Consider the following 12,195-nt stretch of genomic DNA (forward strand, 5'->3'; position numbering starts at 1 on the left):
CCTTCTAGGTCCTTTGCATTTCCATATACATTTATGAAACTGCTTGTCAATTTCTAAAAACAACAACAACAAAAGACACCCTTCCGTAAATTGATTGAACTAATTTGGGGAGAATTGGCATCTTAACAATATTGAGTCTTCCAATCCACAAACATGATATATCTCTCCATTTATTTAGGTTTTCTTTAATTTTTCTAGGTTTTGTAGTTTTTAGTGTACAGGTTTTTCACATACTTCGTTAAACTTATACTTAAGTATTTGATGTTTTTTGATACTATTGAAAATTATTTTAAATCTCATTTTCTAATTATTTCTACATCATGCATGGAATTGATCAGCCATTCCGAATAACTATGGGATTCATATTATGGGCTGTTATAGGGTCCCATGGCTAAGTCCCAGTTTCAGGAAGGTGGTCTGGAGATTGGATACTCCCTAGTAATCAAGGTATTCTTTTTCTTCTTTTAAAGATTTTATTTATTTATTTATTTGAGAGAGAGAGAGAGAGAGCAGGAGCAGGGGGAGGGGCAGAGGGACAAGCAGACTCCCTGCTGAGCCCAGAGTCCAAGGCGGGGCCCCATCCCAGGACCCTGGGATCATAACTTGAACCAAAGTCAGACACTTAACCAACTAAGCCACCCAGGTGCCCCCATCAAGGTATTCTTTTATGGGATTGCATGAAATTGGGTCACCAGAATGATGCTGACATGCTGGTTTTGGATGAAGTAAAATTTTTATACAGATAGGGGCCCTATACAAAAATTTTTTTCTTTTTTTTTTCCTTTTTTTAAAAGATTTTATTTGTCAGAGAGAGAGAAAGAGAGCGTGAGCACAAGCAGGGAGAGCAGCAGGCAGAGCAAGAAGCAGGCTCATCACCAAGCAAGGAGCCCAATGTGGGACTCAATCCCAGGACCCTGGGATCATGACCTGAGCTGAAGGCAGATGCTTAACTGATTGAGCCACCCAGGCATCCCCAAAATCTTTTTCTATACCCTGAATTCCCTAGGGGCAGCCCTGACTAGGATTGTGGTTGTCCTTCTTAAAGGAGGAGAGAAACAGCATGTCAGAGGAGTTCTCTTCTCTCCTATGTGGTATCATTCATTCTGGCAAGAACCAGTACTCTGTATCTTTCCGAGACCTGAGACAAGGGTAGTTACTACCTTTTGTTCTCCACGATTATTTTCAGTGAAGCCTCTGAAATGGATCATCATAGTAAAATAATTTATCCCAATGTTACACTGCATCCTTAGTAAAAAATTTATCCCTTATTTCTATTTAAGTGTACATGATTGTATGGCCAATATACATTTCAAGGAAGCTGATTCCTTACCCCTGCAGCCTGCTGTCTATTGCACAAGAACTCATTATATATCTAAAGTGTGGTTGAGCCCAGTTGAGCTTTATTCTGACTGTGTCACATTGAACTCTGGAGACATTTTAAGTCTGTGAAGTTGAGATGGGAACCATTATGAAAAGCTAATGTGAATGTTCTGTTTACTCATGGCTTTTATATAATTTATTCATGCTCTTTTAGGCTAGCAAAATAATTCCCATGTTATTTTAGTATTTCTAATTAACCAAAGTGAACATCACTGATGAGTGACAGGGCTTCTCAAGTGAAGGATGCTGTTACGCTGAAATCAGCACCACTCTGGCAGCAAAGGAAAGACTCTAAGTCTGTTTTTGTACACTGATGAGTAACTTTCTAGATTCTTATCTGCTCTTAGTTTTTGTTCCTGGGAGGAAAAAGATAGTGATTTTTTTCTAATATGTCTTCAACTTATATTTTAAAATGTTTACTCTCAAAAAAATGTTTACTCTCATAAGAACTTGTGGCCTAAAAGGCAACTGCATTTGGTATAATTACAAAGTAATTAGCTGGCTAGATATTTTCCATAAGGAATCCTGATGTCTTCATGGACAGCACTCTACTCACTATATGGGTAATATGTTGAAAGGGCATCTGCATGGGCATCAATGGGAGAGATATGGTTTGAACTTAAGAAAGGTAACTAATTAATAATTTAGTTATAAATAGATGTGGGAAGCTGAATAACATGGCTTAGGGGCCCCCAAAAGATAATCCTCTAATGTGTAAATCATAGAGTGTAACATTAGCCAAAACAAAGGTATGAACTTATTCAATTCATTGATTCTAGATGTACTTTTTATTCCAAAAGTTTTTGATATAGTCTTTGATGAATATATTACTGTCTATTTCTCCTTCTTCAGATCTTTCACTTTAGACCAAGAAGAATAAGCTTCCTGTAAATACATGATTGTTCCTAGAAAGTTCCCATGATTTATATGACTCAATTATGTTTCCAATGCTACTTTACTCATAGCACTATTTCTCCATTTCTCTTTGGACCTAAAGCACCTGTTATCACTAATAATGACTGCCAGTGAATTTTAATAGTTGTTATTTCTTTAAAAAAAAAGTTGTTTGTTCTTTAAACCCTCTCCTCAACATTTTAGCTTAGTTCACCATCAGTGCTCTTTCTAAATGGGGTAACCTACTAGGTTCCTTCTTCTCAAATAAACTCCATGTCCCCTTATATTTTCAGCATTTATTTTTTTTTTTAATTTTTTTATTCTTATGTTAATCCCCTTACATTACAACATTAGTTTTAGATGAAGTGTTCCATGATTCATTGTTTGTGCACAACACCCAGTGCTCCATGCAGAATGTGCCCTCCTAAATACCCACCACCAGGCTAACCCATCCTCCCACCCCCCTCCCATATTTTCAGCATTTAAAAGTCGTATTGACTTGGGAAAGTATCACCTGACACTCATGGAGATAACTGGCAAGAGTGGGTAGCATGTGTTAGTGACAGTGAGAGACTGCTTTGTGCTGCTGCCTGGTTTAGGTGGTGGCAGCAACCCAGAAGGAAGGAGTAGAGGGGAGAACTTCTGAGTAGTGGTAAACCTCTTATCATCCCCTTCTTCCTCTAATAGAGGGATTGGCAAAACCTAAGGCAATATAATTCTTTTTTTAATTTAAAATTAATTTTTATTTTTAAAAAGATTTTATTTATTTATTTGATACAGTGATTGAGAGAGAGAGAGCATGAGCAGGGGGCAGGGGCAGAGGCAGAGGGAGAAGCAGACTCCCCACTGAGCAGGGAGCCCAATGCAGAGCTCGATCCCAAGACCCCAGGATCATGACCTGAGCTGAAGGCAGCCGTTTAACCAATTGAGCCACCCAGGCACCCTAAAATTTCTTTTTTAGAGCCACATTATTGAGTTCAAAAAGTGACTGACATACAAAAAGCTGTACATATTTAGTGTATACAACTTGATGAGTTTGGAGATAAGTATACATCCATGAAACCATCACCACAATTTATGCCATAAACATATCCATCATCTCCAAAAGGCAGGACTCTGAGGAAACTAGCCCTGTTTTGCTTGAAAACCTGGCAATAACCTGATTGAGGATAGATGGCTTGCAAGGGGGTGTGCATCCTCTGTAAGAAACACCACAATCATACTTGGTTGCCACTAGAACCATAAGTAGGTTCAAATCTCAGTCTACTCTAGAGAGTCTGATATACAATATGGCCCAGAAAGGAGTAGCTAGTACATTAAATGAATTATCACAAGGTTTAGCTAATATATACAGTGCTAGCAGAAACCTGGAAACATGCGTAGTAGATTCTAAAGGTAACCAATCAAAGAAGGCAAAGCATAACTAGATCAGGAAGAATTCATTGATATGGGGCTGCTTACTAGAAATTCCAGATTTAATGTATTAATTTATGCAAATGGAGGTGGCTCTAACAGCTTAATGGGCTGGTTGACTAAAATTTTGGCTCACTGGTAGCCTGTTGAATGAGGATAAGATACCAGAGCTTCGCTGGCCTGGAGTAAAGAAGGGTATCCAAAGACTTAAGAGGACAGGAAGGTTAGAGTGGATTTATCTTATACAAATGGCATGCTTATCCTCCAACTATAACTCCTGGGGAGGCCTGGATGACACTCCTGCCACTAAGACATTGAAAAATACATTAGTGAGGGGCGCCTGGGTGGCTCAGTTGTTAAGCGCCTGCCTTCGGCTCAGGTCATGATCCCAGGGTCCTGGGATCGAGCCCCGCATCGGGCTCCCTGCTCAGACGGAAGCCTGCTTCTCCCTCCCCCACTCTCCCTGCTTGTGTTCCCTCTCTTGCTGGGTCTCTCTCTGTCAAATAAATAAATAAAAAATCTTAAAAAAAATACATTAGTGAGAAGAGAAATACTAAACATTGAGAAATACATTAGAGAGGTTTGTGGTTGCTCTCCTTTGTGGGAAAGGTATGAACGTGCAAGATGCTGCCATTGTGATGAACTCCCTGATTTCACTAGAAATGGTGGAAGTCCAAGTAGCAGAGGTCAAGTGGCAGCACTTAACCATAAAAGACAAGGTGGGCATGTTTACTCTAAATGGCAGAAGGGATTTTATTAGTAATAAGAGTGCTCTGGCCCATAGGGACCTTTGGTTGTGACTAATTGATCATGATATCCCTTGGAGTAAAAGAGATGAACAGCCTGGTCTTTGTTGTGTGGCCAAAAATCTGACTTGAGTTACCACAATGGAGAGTCAAGGCCACTTGCCCAGTTTCCAAACTTAATCCAGTTCACAAATGTAGAATCCTTTGATTGAGTGGGAGTCTTCCTTCCCATGAGGAATGATCTTGCAGCATTGCTGCATGAATACATCATAAATCTTCCTCCAGGCCTTGTCCAAAGGGACATTCACCCATTTGCTAGAGTGGCTATGCACTGGAAAAAAACAGGAATATCTAGATCTTTCAGGTATTAATGTTAATCACAGGGGATCCAAAATGACACTGTGGCTACAGTGGGGGCTATGATTGGAAGGTGATAGATGGGAGTCTTAGCGTAAGTTAAGGTGGGACCAGTTGGTCCACAGACATATCCTATGGTTATTTCCCCAGTTCCCGAACATATAATTGGAATGAGAGCCATTGTGGTAGAAAGGCTAACCCTCTCTATCAAAATAGCAAACCAGAAGCAATATGGCATCCCTGCAGGAATTGCAGGTATTAGTACCACCATCAAAGACTTGACACATGCTGGGATGCTGATACCTATCACATCTGCATTTAACATACCAGTTTGGCCTCTGCAGAAGTTGGATGAATCTTAAAGAAAGACTAAATTATCAAGTTAGGAGATGACACCATGAAAGGATAGGATTTTTGTCTTACGGTATGCAGTATATCTTTGAATCAGAGACTTTTATATGGTGCTGTCTCCTCCATATCCGGAATCTAGAAATCAAGGGGAGGAAGTGGGGATGGCTCCTCTCACAATTAATATTTAGTAACCAACTCAGGAATTTTGCTTCCTCTTTCAGCTACTTTGAGTTCTGCTGGTTTGGAGATCTTTGCTTCTAATAGGGAATACATACAATAATAGTTCCACTGAATTAGAAGATGAAACTCCATCTGGCTATTTGGGCTTTTTATGACACTAAACCAACAGGGAGATAAAAGAATTACTCTACTGGATGATTATTCCCTGATTACCATGGATAAATCAAGTTGTTGCTACATGGAGAAAAAGAGTGATTCTGGAACCAGAGCTGGGGGCTTTGGGGCTACTTTTAATACTCCCACACACAAAGTAAAGGTTATAGAAAACTAAAGCAATCAAACAAAGGCAGGACTATTGGAGGGCCCTTCCAAAATGAAGGTTCAGATCACCCTAATGTATAAAAGACCAGAATGGTTACTGTGGTTAGTGGAAGAAGGAAGTCACAGATACTAACTATGGCCTCAGAACCAATTGCCAAAATGAGGACTGTAGTAGCTTTGTCTATTTTCTCTTCACTGATTATGTGTAGTATATTTATTTGTACATTTAACTATTTTATTCTCTTTCCTTTTTCTCTTTATTATTTTCTATACAAATTGTTGTTGGCTAACTTGTTAGGTGGAAACACTTATTGTTTTATGGAAGTTGGAATGTATGAAGAAGGGTGTATATGGAAATTAAAGGGATGAACTGGGCAGTTATTATTGTTTCTTAGATCCAAATGCACTCTTCTTTGTCCCATTTTTTAAAAAGATTTTATTTATTTATTTGACAGAGAGAGAGACAGTGAGAGAGGGAACACAAGCAGGGGGAGTGGGAGAGAGAGAAGCAGGCTTCCCGCTGAGCAGAGAGCCCGATGCAGGGCTCAATCCCAAGACCCCGGGATCATGACCCAAGCCAAAGGCAGACGCTTAACAACTGAGCCACCCAGGCACCCCAGTTCTTTGTCCCATTTTTGATAATGGACCCTGTAAACTTTGTCAGTTAGCTTGATATTAGTCTTCGTCAATAGAGAGTTCTGGAGGGACACTGCAATCCATAGGAGAAAGAGTCTTCATTTCCTGGTTTCAGTGAGCTGTTTTTTGACAACATGAAGGAAGCCTAGTAGTGCTCACCTAGCAATCCTCATGTACTAGCTGTGACCTGCATCCCTCAGCATATTTCTCGTCCACCCAGCAGGCTGGACTCTGACTGATACAAAGGGAGTTAAATTCTTACGCCCTAATTATCAGCTTGACATGAATTCTTCAGTCTTAGTCCTTCAATGTAAGTTTTTATTTATTTATTTATTTATTTATTTATTTATTTATTTATTATTTTTTAAAGATATTATTTATTTATTTGACAGAGAGACAGAGAGCACAAGTAGGCAGAGTGGCAGGCAGAGGGAAAGGGAGAAGCAGGCTCTCTGCTGAGTAGGGAGCCTGATGTGGGGCTCGATCCCAGGACCCTGGGATCATGACCTGAGCTGAAGGCAGCTGCTTAACCAACTAAGCCACCCAGGCACCCCTAGTTTTTATTTATTTTTATTTTTATTTTATTTTTTAAAAGATTTCATTTATTTATTTGACAGACGGAATACAAGCAGAGGGAGTGGGAGAGGGAGAAGCAGACTCCCCGCTGAGCAGGGAGCCCGAGGTGGGACTCGATCCTAGGACCCTGGGATCATGACCCGAGCCAAAGGCAGACACTTAACGACTGAGCCACCCAGGCGCCCCAAGTTTTTTTTTAATGTAAGATTTTAACTTGCTTGCTTCTATCATCATAACTGATGTTTGATTCTATTTTTGATACCTTGTTTTATGTATTTGGCTCTTATGCTTCCTTGACGTTTCCTTTATTTACTTTCTTGTCCTTTTATTAAACTGAACTTCCAACTAAAAATGGATAATTGGGGGCAGAGACAATGTACTTGTGTTGTTTTTTATTCAGAGTTTAATTCCTTGCCCTTAATCTAGCAAGAACTCTGGACTAACACTGCATAGGTTCCAAATAATATCTCTGCTATTTAGCAACCACATTACTTTGTTACTTTCTGAATCCAGTTTCCTTACCTGTAAAATATATATAAAGGATTTAGCTTAGTGTCTGATGCATAGTAAGTGCTCAATTTATGTTAGTTATTAATATTTTTCTCCATATTTCCTATCTATCTCCAGCCTTTTATTTGCCATGGAACTTTTGAGGAAAGTGAAAAATATTTCCAGTGAAATTCTGTGGTTTGCTTCAAGTCCAGAAATCTGAGAAAGAACCTGAACTTGGCCCACGTTTGAATTCTGGCATATACATATTTGTTTGCAGGACAGGATTTGAGGGAGAGTTCATAGCACATTTGCGAGAAAAACATGAATGAAGAAGTCTGGTGCAGGGACTAGCCTACATGACAAGTCCTAGAGAATGGTGGCTGTAAAAGTTGCAGGTGTGGGGAAATTGTGCTGACCATAATTTAATCTACTCCTCTCCAACCCTTTCTGGGTGTTCTAGAAGGAAGAGAGCTGAATGGAAGAAAATCTTGAGTAGTAGGGGCCCATCAGCTCTACTGAGCTGCTGGTTCTAGGAAGCAGAATGTGCTCTCCTGTTGAATAGGCAAGGGGATGAGTATTAGAGGTTGGAATAAGGCAGTGTTGTCTGGGTAGTTTGGAGTCCAGCAGGAAGGCAGCTACCATGTAGACAACAGACCATGGACAGCAGACTGCTACTAACAGAGTAGAAGAATATATGTTTATGTTCTTTTTTTTTTAGAAGATTTTATTTATTTGAGAGAGAGAGCACAAGAAGGGGGAGGGTTAGATGGAGTAGCAGACTCCCTGCTGAGCAGGGAGCCCGATGCGGGACTCGATCCCAGGACTCCAGGATCATGACCTGAGCTGAAGGCAGTTGCTCAACCAACTGAGCCACCCAGGTGCCCCGTTTATGTTCTTTTTTAAAAAATATTTTATTTATTTACTTTAGAGATGGGCAGCAGTGGAGGGAGAGGGACAAGCAGACTCCCTACTGAGCGCAGAGCCCAATGTGGGGCTCGATCCCACGACCCTGAGATCATGACCTGAGCCAAAATCAAGAGCTGGATGCTTAACCAACCAAGCCACCCAGCTGCCCCTATATGTTTATCTTCTAACATAATACACATACTGCCTTGTATTACAGTCATTCGTGTTTATATGTCCTCATTTCTTCCTCTCCTATTCAATCCTTAAGAAACTAAAATCTGGTGTATGACCCACCACAATATTAAAACTGAATCTCTTAATGGTCAAACCCAATTTTTCCCTATCTTTATCTTATTTCACCTCTTCAATGCTTTTTTGTTTGTTTTGCCTTCCCTTCTTAACTTCCATTCTTCATTTGGCCATTCTCATTATCTGCTTCTTGTGTAACTCCACTCTCTTTTGTTCACTTTCATTATCTGCTTCTTGTGTAACTCCACTCTCTTTTGTTCACTTCTTCCTGTGTGTCCACCTCTTAATTGTTGGTGATCATTTGATTTCATTCCCTGTCTGCCCCACTCTCCAACTCTATACACTTGCTCAGCGTGACCCATTTCTTCCATAAGATTCCAACCTTTACCCTAAGCTGGACCAAATTCTCCCTTGTCCTAAGATATTCTCTCCTTTTGTTTAAAAGATTTTATTTACGGGGCGCCTGGGTGGCTCAGTTGTTAATTGTCTGCCTTCGGCTCAGGTCATGATCCCAGGGTCCTGGGATTGAGCCCTGCATTGGGCTCTCTGCTCCGTGAGAGGCCTGCTTCTCCCTCTCCCATTCCCCCTGCCTGTTCCCTCTCTCGCTGTGTCTCTCTCTGTAAAAAAAAAAAAATTTGACAGAGAGAGATAGCGAGAGCAGGAACACAAGCAGAGGGAGTGGGAGAGAGAGAAGCAGGCTTCCCACCGAGCAGGGAGCCCGATGCGGGGCTCAATCCCAGGACCCTGGGGATCATGACCTGAGCCGAAGGCAGATACTCAACGACTGAGCCACCCAGGTGCCCCCTAAGATATTCTCTTGAGCTTCAGTCCATTTATACTGAGATGTCTCACAAGCACCTCAAGCCTAATGTCCCAAAGTGAACATGTAATCCTTTCCTTTAAATCTCCACTCTTGAATTTTCTATTTTGGTTATTGACTTTAATTTTTACTATACAATATAAATGAGAAACCTGGAAAACATTTTCTACTTTAATTTCTTTCAAATTTCGCCTAGTCCACCTCCTAAATAGCTCTTAAATCTGCTTCAACATTTCTTTCCTAACCATTTTAAATAATTTTGGAATCATTCTGTTTGTAATTATTTTCTCTCTTCTCCACACCATTGTTTATCCTAATGCACCCCCCAACCCTGCCCAGCTCCTTAATATACAATCTAATCTGGTCATTCCCTACTTAAAAATCTCTGCTGTGCCTACTGGATAAAATTTAAGCTCCTAAGAATGGCTTAAAAGGTCCTTTACTAAGTGGTCCTAACCTCCTCATGCTCTAGTCACTTCAAACTTCTTGCCATGGCTCTTTCAAATTTAGAAACCTGAATTCTGGGAAATTTTCTTGAATTGTTTCATTAATGATTCCCTCCCCTCTGCTTTTTCTAGGATGCCTATTATTCTGATGTTGTAACTTTTGGACTGGTCATCTAACTTTTTCACCTTTTCTCTCTTATTTTTCACCTTTAACTCATTTTTGGAGTACTTTTAAGAGATTTCTTCAAATTTATCTATTAATATTTGGATTTCTGCTATCATTGTATTTAATTTCCAAGTTTTTTTTCCTGTTTCTGTAATTATTTTTTTATTGAGGTATAACTGACATAAAACATTGTATTAGTTTTAGGTAAACAACATGATTCAATATTTGTATACATTGCAAAATGATCACAGTAGGTCTAGTTAACATCCATCACTATACATAGTTACAGAATTTTTGTGTGTGTGGTGGGAATTGTTAAGATTTACTCTCTTAGCAACTTTCAAATGTGCAATAAAGTAGTAACTATAGTCACCATGCTGTACATTATATCGCTATGACTTATTTTACAACGGTAAGTTTGTACCCTTTGATGCCCTCCACCCCTAAGAGGATTTTTATTTTCATTCTGAATGCTCCTTTTATTAATTTATTAATGACATCCTATTCTTGTTTTATAGATGTGTTCTCTCTTCTCTCTGAGGAATTCTCTTTTTTTAAATTTTATTTATTTATTTGTCAGAGAGAGAGAGAGAGCACAAGCAGGGGAAGAGGCAGGCAGAGGGAGAAGCAAGTTCCCCGCTGAGCAAGGAGCCCGATGAGGGACTCCAGGACTCTGGGATCATGACCTGAGCCAAAGGCAGACACTTAACTGACTGAGCCACCTAGGTGTCCTTCTCTGAGGAATTTTCTACTCCATAAAGAGGCTTTATTTCCTCAGAAATTTTTTTCTTTTTTTAAAATTTAAATTCAGTTAATTAACATATAATGTATTGTTAGTTTCAGAGGTAGAGTTCAGTGATTCATCAGTCTTATATAATACCCAATGCTTAATACATCACATGCCCTCCTTAACATCCATCACCCCATTACCCTATCCCCCAACCCTCCTCCATGCCAGAGATTTTTTTTTCTGTTTACTGTTTGGTTGTTATGATCTATGTCTTTCATATCAGAGGCTTTCTTCAGAGAGATGATAATTTTTGGTTGTCTGTTCATGATTACAAGTTAAGGAGCTCACTGGAAGCTTGAGCATGAGGTGGAGTTTATTGACTTTGAGTCTCCCTGTGGACAGACCCAGATAAGCCATTTGTTGGGGAAACCCATGATGTTAGTGTCTTTAGGTCTTTCTCTTAGGATAGTAGATTGATTCCTCAGAAAGGAGTCTTGCATTTCCTGCCTGAGGAGTAGAGGTTAAGCTGTTGCCAATGCTCTGGAAGCAGTGTGGGGGATGGGTTAGAGACACCTCAGCATTTAGTATACATATGGTCATTTGATCTCCATGTTTTTGCAAGGTATCCAAAACCTTAACTTTGCCTGGAATCCCCTAATCCAGAGGTCCTTATCACATCTTCCGTAGAAAACCAGTTCCAGACTTCTACTGTGGTAACAGGGGGACAGTTAGGCAGCCACATGGAATTTAGAAGACCTAGGGAAGTAGTCACTTCTCAAACAGGTTTTTACCCAATCCTCATTTCAGCCACCGTCCTTTATCCCTAGTTACAGAGGTATTTGGTGCTGTGAGTTTTCCTTAATGGATGGACTCCAGGGCATTAACAATATAGTGGTGAGGAGTGTATCACATTTTTCAAAAAGTTTGATAATAAAGAATATGAAATATAACAGGGGGCGCCTGGGTGGCTCAGATGGTTAAGCGTCTGCCTTCGGCTCAGGTCGTGATCCCAGGGTTCTGGGATCGAGTCCCGCATTGGGCTCCCTGCTAGGCGGGGAGCCTGCTTCTCCCTCTCCCTCTGCCTCTCTCTCTCTCTCTGACTTTCATGAATAAATAAATAAAACATTAAAAAAAAAAGAAATATAACAGAATTTAGGGATAACTGAGGAGTCAACTGGAGGCTCCATTCCCCTCAGAATGAGAGATTTTGTACATATTGAAAATCGGAGTGCAAAGACCCAGTGGAGAGAGAGAAATCGAGAACACTTGAAAAATTGGAGATAATTGTGGCAGGAAGATCCTAAAGGACCTAGAGAGGGTGAGATTGAGGATATAGGCAGAGTTTAATTTTGGTAGGAAGCAAGATGAAAAGAAGGCAGAAAGGAAGGTTGTGATATTTAGAGATGGAAAGGAGGACAGATGAAGACTGGCCAATGGCTTATTGTTTTGGTAGAATAGGGAGATAGCTTATCTAATGAGTACAGGTTGAGGGCTTTAAGTAGAATCTTGATGAAGATTTGGAATACATACCA

Source organism: Mirounga leonina, unplaced genomic scaffold (genome assembly GCF_011800145.1).
Source record: "Mirounga leonina isolate KUSES-001 unplaced genomic scaffold, KU_Mleo_1.0 Mir_173, whole genome shotgun sequence".
NCBI lineage: Eukaryota > Metazoa > Chordata > Mammalia > Carnivora > Phocidae > Mirounga > Mirounga leonina.